This window comes from Poecilia reticulata, linkage group LG2 (genome assembly GCF_000633615.1).
Source record: "Poecilia reticulata strain Guanapo linkage group LG2, Guppy_female_1.0+MT, whole genome shotgun sequence".
Taxonomy (NCBI): domain Eukaryota; kingdom Metazoa; phylum Chordata; class Actinopteri; order Cyprinodontiformes; family Poeciliidae; genus Poecilia; species Poecilia reticulata.
This window is the reverse complement of record NC_024332.1, coordinates 2,203,938-2,217,480: the sequence shown is the minus strand read 5'-3', so window position 1 is coordinate 2,217,480 and position 13,543 is coordinate 2,203,938. Positions and strand designations below refer to the sequence as shown.

The 13,543-nt window shown below is 39.9% G+C and overlaps 1 long non-coding RNA gene across 2 annotated transcripts; it reads left to right on the top strand.

Annotated features, from left to right (window-relative positions):
* Nucleotides 1-261: 261 nt before the first annotated feature.
* Nucleotides 262-12,237, top strand: LOC108165635 (uncharacterized). 2 transcript variants are annotated; one of them, XR_001777601.1, is made up of 4 exons: nucleotides 262-354; nucleotides 4,226-4,368; nucleotides 7,497-7,579; nucleotides 12,157-12,237. It is a non-coding gene; the product is annotated as an uncharacterized LOC108165635 (long non-coding RNA). The 2 variants fall into 2 exon arrangements; XR_001777600.1 differs by having other exon boundaries at nucleotides 7,492-7,579.
* Nucleotides 12,238-13,543: the final 1,306 nt, after the last annotated feature.

Sequence of the window (13,543 nt, the reverse complement as noted above, 5' to 3'; positions counted from 1 at the left end):
ACAGAGCATGTTAAGTTCTAAATTAAACCCTTTGTGGACTTTAGACACAGATCAAAGAGAAAGATAAAGAGGCAGAAGGATTCTACAATGAATTGTCTTTGCCATAAGTCTTGATTTTGTGAGTTGAGTATTGTTTTTCTTTATGCTCCCTTTACCAATGTGAGAAATTCATAGAATTGTAGTTCTCTGGTTTTCCACAGATCTGTAAACCTTTTCATCATGACAGTAACAAGGCCTTTATCTTCCCCAAATTAGGACGTTGAAAAACTGAACCAAGTAAGCTGGCATACGAGCTCCTGCTGTGCCTCGTGCTCCGGATCAGTCCATCAACTTCCTGTTTCTGTCTGGAAGCAGGTTTGTAGCTTCAAGTCTTCCACTAATTGCATTTATTAGCACTTCGTTAACTCTCACATTCCCCCTTTAGAACATTTTTGCAAGCCCACAAAGGCAGGGGGCTCTCTTCTTTGTTGTGTTCACAAGCTACTCTTAGCTGCTGAATGCAGTCAAGCAATTATCTGAAAATAAAAATCTCCATTGATGAACATTCTCCATTTTCTTCTGCTACAATGGAAAATAAAAGCGGGAATTGCAAGAGAAAGCCACAGCAGGTCATGTTGTCCTGATAAATGCAAAAGACGCCCACGCGGGGTTAACGAAGGTCCTTCGGCAGTCGACTGCCAAACAAAGCGCTACTTTTTAATGTGCAACAGGAAAAAAGCTTTTGTGGGAGTCGTTACAGAAAACCGCTCATGTTCCAGGTGAACAAAGGCTTTGCTGACCGCTTCAGAGCTGGTGGTGGCTCAGACTGCTGTCCAAGACGGAAGACGCTAGCTGTAAGAAACACCAAACACTTTACGTTTTTTAGTTTGGTCGAGCGCGTTCCCGGTCTATTCTCCCATGATGCTTTGTTGTAACCCTCTTGTTTTGGATGGCCAAAGTGCTTCTTCCTTTTTTCCCTCCACTGGTGCAGAGGTCGCATTAAAATCAAAAACCAAAGCAAATTTTATTTGATCCTGACTAGCCTGAATGGCACACTGCTGGGATTTAAAAAAAATCAAGACACTAAGGGGAAAACCCGACTTTCCCATTGTTCTCCCACAATAACAACTAATTGTGTTTCAGAACGTTGAGCTATGCGGCCGTCCTCCAGGACGGACTATTGCAATATTAATCCATAACCGCGGGGAATTGTCTCACAGTCCCGTCTGAGTCTGGACTCTGCAGCCAAGCCAGGCCATTAAACAAACCGCTGCTCTCCAGTCTGCTCACGTCGGGCCCCACAGCAGATTGCCCTGCCTGCTCTGACACAGCCCCGCTATTGGCTCGGTGCACATCGGGTAAGGCTTAGACATCATCGGCTTCCTGAAAACATTAAGGCTTTTTTTATTTATATGCTGCTCAGACAGCCCAGCTATAGACTCTTTTGTGCCGAAAAGAGAAGACTGACAAACGGATGGTGGAAAAACTTTAAATTCTTCTTATTCCGACCGAGGCAGGGAATTTCATTTTGGGATGCTGGGATTCGTATGCGCCGAGCGTCTTATCCTGTATTCATACGAAGGAGCAGAAAATCAAATTTTTAGCCTCAAATGACCCAGAACTAATAGTTTTTTTGGGGGGGGGTTTTGGAGTCAATCAATCAATCAATCAATCAATCAATCAAATTTTATTTGTATAGCACATTTCAGCAACAAGGCATTTCAAAGTGCTTTACATAATTAAAATAAAAACAGCATGTGACATTGAATAAACAGTGAGAAAGAGAAAGAGATTTTGAAAAAGATTAAAAAAGATAAAAACATTAAAACCCGCACCCCTTTTAGGACTTCAGTTAAACGTCGTTAAACTGGGACGTTTTCCGGGGGCGTTACATCATTAAAACGTAAACAGTGAGAAAGAGAAATAAAAAAGAAATTAATAAATAGATCAAAAGTAAAGATAAAAACACTAAAACATGGAAGACATCAAAACCCGCACTCTAATCCCAATTTAGCCATTAGCAACTCTAAACAGGTGGGTTTTAAGTTGAGATTTAAAGGCACCCAGTGTTTCAGCTGTTTTACAGTTTCCTGGAAGTTTGTTCCAGATTAGTGGTGCATAGAAGCTGAATGCTGCTTCTCCTCGTTTGGTTCTGGTTTTGGGGATGCAGAGCAGACCAGAACCAGAAGATCTGAGGGGTCTAGACGGTTGGTACAGCAATAACAGATCTTTAATGTATTGTGGTGCTAAACTGTTCAGTGATTTATAAACTAACAGCAGTATTTTAAAGTCTATTCTCTGAGCTACAGGGAGCCAGTGTAGGGACTTTAAAACTGGTGTTATGTGCTCTATCTTCCTGGTTTTAGTGAGAACGCGAGCAGCAGCGTTCTGGATCAGCTGCAGCTGTTTTATTGATTTATTAGTCAGACCTGTGAAGACACTGTTGGAGTATAGATGTTATCTGGCATCCATTTGAAGGGGAAAAAAAATCAACTTGCATTTTTTTTTTCTATGTATTTTTTGCTTTGGAATAACGTGTTCCAGTTGTGACCTGAAAATCCTATTCTGTTGCTCCACAGCTTTGTCAACAGCTTAATCATTTTTTGTTTTTTTTCCAAAGTCAGATGCATTTGGGAGCTTATTCAATAATGACACAAAATCCTACAAGTGCTGCTTTTTGATTTAAAGTGTCGAGTCGTGACCAGTTTCAAAAAACAACTCGTACCCAAGGACTCCTGACTCAATCCAATTTTTTTTATATATATATATATATATATAGAGAGAAAGATCTTTTTTCATCTAGCTGTTTGGCAGAGATCAAACAACATCCATCGCTTGCACCTTAATATTAAGATGTTTTATGAACAAAACATTTTAACAAAAGCGTTGGTTTTTTAGAAACTAAAAGTCAATTAACTGTATCCCAGTGTAGGATAATAATTTTATAAATCATGATTCTTATTATCTCTGGTACCAAGGACATTTGTCCCTATAAAAGGACATTTAAAATAAAAAAAATCTTTGTCCAAAAGTCATTTCTGGTATCTATCCAATCACACATGAAAAGGCTTTTTCAGACTAACTGCATAATGAGTTGCTGAAGACAATTCTGAAAATGGGCTCAAACATAATCATCATTAAAATGATACTGAATGCTCACACCCCAACGGTTAAATGTGACAGACTGTCACTGCTGCAACAAAAGTTCCTCTTTTTGCCATCCAATTCATCAATATTTAGAGGTCTTTATAGTTATTTTACACATAACTTAGTGCTAATGTCCTAAACTAACATTCACAAACTAGCTAGCTAGCTCACCAAATATATCCATTTTAGCTAGCTCATCAACTAGCTAGCTAAAGTGGATATATTTGGCAAGCAAACAATTAAAATTCAAAAATCTTGAGTAAAAATGATCTCGTTTCTGGATATTATTATAAAACAAAAATTAAAAACAAAACGGAAACGGTAAACAGCAACATTATCTAATTGCTTTTTATGTTTTTTTCACACAAAAAAAACACATAGTAATATAGTAATAAAACATCATATATTGAATATATTCTGGAACAATTCTGTTTTTATAGCTACATTTGAGCAGTAACAAAATAAATTTAAAGTTTGGGTGCTTATTGCTCAGAATATTGTTTCTTTGTGCCATTTTATTCTTACAGTGCAACAGACCTAGCGAGCTGATGTTTGCACTGTTGCCATCTTATTGACATTGTCTGTAAAGGGGAAGTGTTTTTTAAAGAAAAAAAAAAACAACTGCCAACAAATGTAGCAACATTTTCTGATGAAATTGAAGAATTTTGTAAGCAGCTGAACACAATCTTTATACAGACCTCACGCAGTCACATCTGCTCCCTCTGCATTCAGATGGCTAACAAATGACATGTTGCTGCCAGTGGTTGTTCCTGACTTCTCTTTTGGAAATACAGGTACTTCATGCACTTTTAGGTTGTTGATGTCAATGAATTTTAATGACTAGTTTCAACAATATGGTAATTAGGCATGATTTAGCCCTATTTTGAACCATAATCAGCTAAGATAAGACTTGCAAATGTGTCTTTGTTGCCTATGTTTATTCAGGAAAAAGCATGCAGGCCAAAAAGCTTATCAAACAGAAAGTACATTCTGAAAAACTGCCACATTTTAACATTTTAGTTGTCCTCCACACCCACCACCTTGCTGTCAAAAGAGGAGCCGCTTTGCTTTTAAAAAGTGGCATCTGTGTTTTCTGCAGCTGAAGAAGCAAAACGTCTCCATGGATAAGAGTGAGACGGAGGCATTTGTGGCTGTGCGCAAGCTAACCCTGCTGGAGACGCTGTTCTGCTTCAAGAAATCAACCGGAAAAGACAGACGGATTAGACTGAATGTCTCCATACAGTAAGAAGAAGCAAATTAAGCTACAAATAGTCCCATGTTGTCTTTTCGGCTCACATTTCCTATATTAAAAATGACTGGTGTTAACAAAAAGGTTTTTGTCAAAGCCACAAGAAATTGCTAGGTGCCTTCAGAATGGTGTTCATATTTAGTTTTGCGTGACTCACTGTCGTGTTAACAGCACAAAGTTAAAGCTCCACATTGATCCATCTGAGTCACATCAGTCAGGTTAATATCAGCGAAGATTTTCTGTAAATGACCGCAGGCTGGCATTGTGGCAGAATTTGCGGCAGCACACATTAACCTGATCCCACCATAAAAAACAGGCATGAGTAAAAGCTCTTACCCCCAGCAGTTCCGGTGCTGCAGGATGTTAAGTAAATGTCCTTAAAGTCGGTGACTCAACTTCACTTGCTTTAACAGGTCACCCCCCCTCCAAAAATAAAACTGCTCTAATCTTCCTGGAGACTATTACTGATGACACATGCTTGCCTTGGAAAGGCATCATCGCTGATGAAACCGTTAATGCCTTTTTTTTTCCTTCGTAGGAAATTACTTCAAAAATGACCCTAATCGCTGAGCTGTCACCTAAAAAGTTAAAAATCCTATTTTTAGGACCAGTGAGTTGAATAAACATGAAATCAGAGGAAGCGTGGAGATGACGGATGCTATTAAAAGCAAACTATTTTCTGCAACGTCTCTTTGGTTCATTGGGGTTGCTGCGAGAGAGTGAGAGAAAGCAGCACTTAAAGCAGAAAACAGTCTTTTAAAACAGCCTGTCTGTTGCATGTCATGAAAATGTCCATAACTAGCTAAGATAGTCAGTAGCATTCCATCTAGTGTTTAAGCAACGATGCTTAAGCTAAAATGAGCTAAAATGCTATGATTAGCTAAAATGCTGACAGTAGCATGTTGACTAACATCGACTTAAACCAAGCATGAGGCACCAAAAACGTAAAAGCTAGCTTGCCCAGTTTAGTTGGTACTTTACAACAAACTGCAGAACATCCACAGATATAAGATTAGAACTTTCATGTTTTCTTGTTAGAAGACAGGATTCATGTGGAGTGGATGCTAAATAAGTTGCAAAAGACAGCGTGAACTCGTCAACGGATTACAGACACATATGTCACGACATTGCCGCAGCACTGAACATGAATAATTAATGTCCATTCAAGGCAAAAGGGAAAAGAATCGAGACAGAAGGATAAGATTTCCAAGAGCCAAGGAGTGAAAATCTGTCCCAAACATCCGACTGGTGCATCTCTCGTATAAAGCAAGTAGCCATCTCCCAGTCATTACATGTAGATTTTGGCACATCTTCTTAAAACTGTACTGAGTGAGATATTTGATAGTGTTTTTATATGTGTAATTATGGAGAAAGAAATTAAAGAGAACTCTGCCTTCTGTTCACACACTCCCCAAAAGGCCTGGCTGATCCACTCTCTGGGGTCAAGTAAACAAAAGCTTTATTGAAAGGAACAATTTCTGAGCCCACGCACTATACACACACACACGCACACACACACGCATTATAAGAAAAGGCGAGAAAGAATAAAGTTCTTCAACAGGCAAATGCTAGAAGTGTTGCCCGCATCCTCCATCAAGAACATTCCTCCAGCGCCTGATGTCTATCCAAATGGCTCAGTGACGCCGCTAAGGTGTCCGTGTCTTTTGCCCGAGGGAAAATATCCATTATCCTCCGCGCCTCCTTGTTTTTCTTGCCTCGCGGGGAAATAAACGCTCAACGATCCGGGGCTTTCACCTCTACTCTGATAAAGGTTATCTTGGCAATTTAGTGCCGGCGATATCGCATTATGGAGAGAGTTATGAGGCGGAAATCAAATTTTGCTCCCAGTGACTCTGAGGAGAACAGGGTGGGGGATGAAAGGTGTAGGGGAGTGCACAGTAATGATATAGTGGGAAATGGGGTGTGTGTGTTGTACACAAATGTTGGCCTGCACGTCTTCTATTTTACTCTGTCTAGACTGGAGAATAGTGAACCATACAGCTCATATATTTATGAGTTTGTAGCCAAGATGTTTGAAGGATTTGTTGAATCTTGCTAATAAGTCCCAGGGGTGCAAGTAGGCATTTACGGGTTGTGATCTGCCAACTGTTCTGGTGAGCAGCAAGCTGCAGAAGGTAGAGTCATTTCTTTATTTGAGATCCAAAGCAAGAGGTGTACAACCCTAACATCACCCTAGTTGTAAATTCAAATCTGTGCCACAACTTGATTCAATACGTTGAAGTCAATCAAAAAGCAGTTTTAGATTTAGTGTTTTAAAACATTTTTTCTTCTAAACTCTCGGGGAGAAAAAAGAAAAAGCACATTCCTCCACCTTACAACTTTACTACGTCGGCTGTTACTGTATGGACAAGCAGACACCCGAGTGAAGCTGATAACTTGTTATAACGCGGTGTGAGGAGTGACACCTCCTTCCCTTGCACAGGAAATTAGAGAAACATTACTTTCGGGGGCAATCAAGAGAGAGAGCCTGCAAAGCTCACCGCCACATCACACCTTCCGTGTTTGTCGAGATACATTATCACATTATTATATTCACAGTTTACCCTGCTCCCTGGAGAGCAAAGAATTGCTCCATAGCCAGGCTCTTTGTGCCAAAAAAAAGGTTGCCATGACGATGAGATTTCACTCCTTCCCCTCCACCCCCCGCCTATCCTTCAGTTTCAGCACATTCGACTCTTTCTACTCCTTCATGTGCAATTATGACGAAACGACCATTGTGTTACGTTTGCCCAAGGATATCATTAGATCTGCAGCTATAAATTACAAGAAACTGTTCTTCAGACTATAAAATAGGATTATACAAAAGCAAATGCGTGACTCCGCCACCCCGAGGTAAACACTCAGAGCTCGGATTTCCATGGGAAATTGTTTATGTGACGGCGTTTCCCCCCCCTCCCGTTTTCTTGGAATAAATATGTATTTTTAGGAAAGCGAGGGAACATTTTTCATAATGCATTGTACACCCAGACTGCAGTGCCATGAAGAATCATGTAATAGACAGAGAGCGAAAGAGAGAGAAAGAGGGGACAAAACTGCCTCTGTTTGAATGAAGCAAACAAACTGAGCTGATGAAATTCCTTTTTGTTTCACGTCAGAACAGATTTCATCAAAACCGTGATGTCTGCTTCTACCAGCATCTCAGTTCTGCCCTATAGAGGAAGCACACTGAAGCCTAAATAGCAGGTAATTGTACAGACAAAACACGCTCAAACACAGCAGCAAACAAACCCTCTTCTCCACTCCTCAGGGACCTGATGATATCTTCTTTTCTCTATACTCCCGATCTGCTGCATCTATAAACACTATTATTTCTCTTCCTTGCTTCAGCGGGTATTTGTAGCCAACTGGCTCCGTCTGTCTGATGGAAAGCTATGCAGAGTCTGAATCTGTTGACTGTTTCTTCCTCTCAGAGGAGAGGGGGGAACTCTCCAGTGTAAAAATGCTACATAAATCCTCAGGACAAGGTACTGGAGATTTAAGCAAAGTTTCGTATCAATCCATTTCCTATAACTGTGTACTTTCTTAGTTTTACGGTGCCAGAGAAAGTACTTTGCCATTTTTCTTTGGATGGGGTCTGACGGATATATTGCTGTGGCTAATTTTCTACACTGTGCTCTTTGCTTGTCTTTTCCGTAGATAGTTTGGCTGTCTCTCTTTCTTGGGCTGGGTCACTGGCAAAGTCACAAGTGCCACTAACTTCGTGTACCATACTTTGTTTTCCTTTCCTATAGGAAGCACTTCTGACCCACTAGTTTTGTACTTTCCTGTGTCTGTTTCCTTGACAGAACCATTTCCTGAGCTATCGCTGCTAATAACCTTCCATATTGTTCTCTGTGTTTTTTGCTTTCCTACAGAAAGTACCTCTGGCTCAGAGGTTTCCGTGTTCAGTTGTGTTTCCCGGACAAAACCTTTGATGGCCCTGTCGCTTCCGTCTCTTGTCTCTTGTCTTTGTGCAGTCTGCTTCTTGTCCTCTCAACTTGCCTTTGGTTTTGTATCCATAGGTTGGTGCTACTGGAACTGACACACTGCCAGAATAGAAAACTTTATCTACAGGGATGGATGAAATCAGCTCTTGTTTAGATAGATTTGTTTTTAATCAATGTGCATTACAAGAGCAACTTAATTTGACATTGTAACTTCGATTGAATTGGATGTCATACATCATCTATTTGCCTTGACAAGATTTTTGCAGTGTATTGGAGCAACATGATTAAATAGAATCAAAATACAAGTGCTGCGGCAAGAAATGGTCTGAGTGTATGTAATTCATATTTTTTAGTCTGAGTTTATTTTGTCCTTATGGAAAGCCTTTGCTGCATATCACAGACTAGACAGGCAAATTTGACCTTAGACATGACGCGTATGCGAAGTGCTTTAGGAAAGTTGGGACTTGTGCGTCTTTCTAAGAGAGTCTATTTTAAAGTTCTGGCAGACGATCAGACATGAATTTATGTACTACATCACAACAGTGACCCCAGCTGGACAACCTAAATTCTTGGATATAAAAGAATAGATGCACCTTTCTGTTTTGTTATTGGTATTCTGCTTCACAACACAACACCTCCCGCCGTGATCATACCGCCGACTTTTTCCATCACTTCACCGAGAGACAAAAACCCACAGGCTTTCGCCGTAGACACTTTTCTCTCTGGCTCGGCACTCTGGTAGAGTTGGACGGATTAGATGTAGTATTTCAGTGTCAGAAGGAGCATCTGCACTGTCTGTGGCCGGCTTTATTCCTTGCCTGGCTCTTACTTTGTTCTTTTCTCCACTCCAGCCGGTCCCGTTGAGCTCGCTCTCACTCGAGAGCTTTCATGGGAATCGAGTACAGAGAGCCGAAGTGTGCAGGGTGAATGCAATATGTTTCTCCCTCCGTATGCTCTCACAAAGAATGGAGTGGCTTTCTTTTGTGGTGTCGAAGCACAAGCAAACTTCCACATGAACAGCGACACTGTGCTTTTCATGAGTTGTGAATGCAGCTACGTGAGCCTCCTGAGGCTTTTGCAACATCTCAGTTAATGCAGATCTGGGACACTTTTCAGAGCATGGATGTTTTTTTTCCCTTCTGCTAAGGCTGAATATATTTCTACAGATACAGGCTTAGCTTCCTCTTGGGTAGTATTGTTCAAAACCTGAATTTATTTTCTTTTAAGAAAGTGGGATTTAGCTGACTTTGCATACCCTACAGCTAATGAGCTTAATAAATATGGTTAACTGTAGTCCAGGAAGCAAATGTTAAGGAGCCCACGGGTCTACGTAGACAATCGTTGTGTGTGTGTGTGTGTGTGTGTGTGTGTGTGTGTGTGTGTGTGTGTGTGTGTGTGTGTGTGTGNGTGTGTGTGTGTGTGTGTGTGTGTGTGTGCGTGCGTGTGTGTGTGTGTGTTTGGGGGCAAGATGTGTAATTTTTCATTTTGCTGAAGGGACTATCTTTGGAGGAGGAGCAGTCTTTGCTTCGCATCGGATTTCAAGTGCCAAAAGGATATTGAGTCAATGTGTAATAAATATCCAGAAATCCCTGCAGGAAAAAAAAAAGTAGAAACCAGTAAATTCAGTTTATAACAGGATCAAACATGCCGGTGGCAAACGGAATAATAAATAGGGGAAAATGAATTAAGATCACTGGAATAAGGGGAAAAAAGAAAATACATTACATGTGCCTACTTCAAATTAGATTAATTCCCAATATGAAGGCTGATTCATTAATTTAGAATGTCATAAATAGTAATGCCCAACTTAATCGTGTAAATGCATAAAATATTTATTGATGGCAGTTCTATTCAAAATGTCTTTGAGACACCCTGAGAACAAAAGCTAAACACAAGAACTCACTAAAGTTACAAAAATGCAGGTATCTGGAATAGTTGAGTTCAGTTTAGCACTGTGGCTATAAACAAGGATTAACTTATCAAAGTTGTAGCCAAAATTGCACCATTATTACTTTTTTGTTTGTTTTTGCTCTCATTCTCTTTGAACCATCTATGTTAGCCATTAGTTAGCCACTTATGCTAGCATTTAGTTAAATAGGTAAGCTAACCATTAGCTAGCAAGTTGTTCCAGCATTTATTTAACCTGTTAATTTACCCATTAGTTAACCAGCTGTGCTGGTATTTAACTCTCTAAATTAACAGTTTGTTAGCCAGCTATGCTAGCCGGGCATGTTAGCTACTTCTGCTAAGCAGCTAAGTTCACCATTAGTTAGCCAGTTGTCCTAGCATTTATTTAATTAATGCATCCATTAGTTTGTCAGAAATGCTAGTATTTAGTTAATTACTTAAGCAGCTATGCTAGTCAGGAATATTAGCTACATCACCTTACCAGTTATGTTAGACAAGTCTGCCAGTAATAATATCTATTTGAGACCACAAGCCTTCTCATTAAAATGTTGCTGGAGTCTTCACCTCAGCAGAACTTTCTTTAGAAGTGAGTCTAATGTTAAATTAGTCTTAATTAAGCAGTTGGGCAATTAAAAAAATTAATTAAATAAATGAGGGGTTCTCAGTTCAGTCCAATATTTGTGTGGACTCTTTCACACCTAAGGCCACTGAAGGATCACAAAGCAGCAGTGCAGCGGTTCGACTTCCATCAGACTGCCATGCGAGAGCCAGAGAGGTGATGGACCTGTAGACCCTTTCCTTTTACAAAGCTATTTCTAACAGTTCGCACAGTCGCTGTCTGACAATCCAGACACAGTTCATCTCCCGCAGCAGCGGGGGTTTAAGTTTCATTTCAATTTTCTCTCCTTTTTATATGCCCAGGTTTCTACCAGGCTCAGCAGGGGTGAGAATCACTGTTCAGGGATTCTGCGGAGAGGAGAAGGAAGGCCATTGCTCGTGGCGTGGTGGCACGGGCTTTTTGGAAGTGCTGTAACTCAGCCCTCATTAACGACTCCACTCCCAGACCTGGCTGGCTCCACAGCAAACAGACATTTATCTTGCTTAGGTCCGAGAGAGCATTTGATGAATTTTAAGGCCTCTAAAAGAGCAATTCAGATTAAATTTAATTAAGCCGCATGTGAGTGAGGATTGTTTTTCTTTTTGATCGCACCAATTGTTTGCTAGCATGTCGTTAATGTTGTAATTCTGGTCATTTTGGTTCCGATCTTTTGCTTGAAAAGTCTCCAGATAAGTCAAACTTCAGTTTGAACTTCAGTGTCCAGCAATGAATACTTATACCACTTAAACTTTTTCACATGATAGCAAGGAACTTCAGTGTTTTATTCTGATATTGCATGATACCAACACAAAGTGCAGCATATTTAAGTCGAAGTAAAATGGTACAAGATTTTTAAATTTGACCAATAACAAGCTGAAAGATTGGAGATTAATTGGTATTCAGTCCTCTTTACTCCGATACTCCTAAATAAAGTCAAGCCTGTTGATGCAGTATAGCAACTTATTGGTAAGTGAACTATTTAGGGGGCTAAACATGAATCGTTCAAATGTAAAGTGATTAGTTTTTTATGTTTTTTTAAGTGAAAAAATTTGAATACTTGTGCAAGGCCGTGCGAGAGATACTTTTAAGGTTCAACATTTGCCTCCGATTTGACGTAACTCCTTCTGAAAGTGCTGAACCGACTAAATTTGCTTCTTTTATTCAAAGTAAGGAAGTAATTGAAGGTGGTCTGTTCTTCTGGGTAGGATCCTACCCAGATGTTCCCCTAATCAGCATGGTTTTACAGTGAGTGTGAATGGAAGAACACTTATTTATCACACCAAATCTTTTTTTCTTTTTTTGCTCATACGCAACGCTCCGCTGTGCAGCTCATCAACATGGCTGCATCTGCAAAGAGGCTTTCCAAATCTCTCGCCGCACCACAGATGTGAAAACCCGCCGCATTTGCTCACAGGTAAGAAGAGGTACGTCTTGTAATGAAATTTGCAGATTTTATTTTTAAAGTCAGCCCATTCTGCAATTATCTCCTACACCTTTTCTTTTTTTTCACTGCTTTATCAGGGTCATTAGAGGCCAAGAGATAATCCCAGCAGCCACAGGGCAAGAGGAACACAATGCCATCCAGTACCTCTGAGAGTTGTGTGGCAATATTTAATTAGCTGATAAGAAAAGTTTTAGTGATAACACTCGGAAGCAACTTTATGAAGGCTAAAAAAAGAAATGGAAAAACTGGATTTTCAGGATTTTCAAGTTCTGTTTCTTCCCCACAAATCCACAAAGAACCTTGTAATATTAATGCACAAGTTTATTAAAAGATGTAAAATTGCTAAATATATATATATATTGCTAAAAATGTAGCATTCACACACATTCACATTCATATTTAGCATTCACACACATTTTGTAGCTAAAGCAGCTTTTGCAACAACCACATCCTCATATGAAGCTGAACAAACCACAGCAAGTGGTTCTATGAAGTATTGACCAAGACATATCTTCTGATTCTGAATCCGAAATGTGAAAACCGTGGATCTTTTTTCTTAACCCTTCCAAATCAAAATCTGTGGAGGATGCTGTATGTGCTCTGGGGGGTGATGGAGGCCTTTCATGCCTCAGAGGCGTTTGGCAGGCCTTTGCTGTTAAAAAAACAAAAAAAACAGCAGCGCTTTAAAACTGAATGAACTGCGGGTAGGAGAAAAGTCTAGAAAGCTTTCTGACCCAGATCCAAGTTAATTTGCCAAGTAATACTTAGAGCTGATTAAAGTGACCTCTGCCTGCAGTGTGGCACCCAGAACTTCATAATTATTCCGTCTGGGATTGATCAGACACTCTATTACTAAAACAGAGAAGAGGAGGGAGAGGACGTCAAAGCTCATTTTTCATTAATGATTTGCTCTTTTGGCTCGCATATATTGAATACAAGATGATTGGTCTTTGAAATAGTTTCAGATCACACTTCCTTGTATCTAACAACGATGTTTGAATTTCCTTTTAAGATGAGAAAATGTCTTCCCCGATCGACATTCCTTTCTCGCATGAGTTTTTAATGTGGAGCCACATGGCCATTTTATTGTTTCTGTTCAGTTATTTAAACAAATCTATAAAGCTAAACTGCAGATTGAAATAATTTGGCATTTTATAGATAATAGAATGGCTCGTCTCACACTAATCTAAATGTACTCTCAAGAGTTAAATTCATTTTTTTTCCATAACGCTGCAGTGCTCTGGATTGTCCACGCGGTGGTGCTGTTCTAC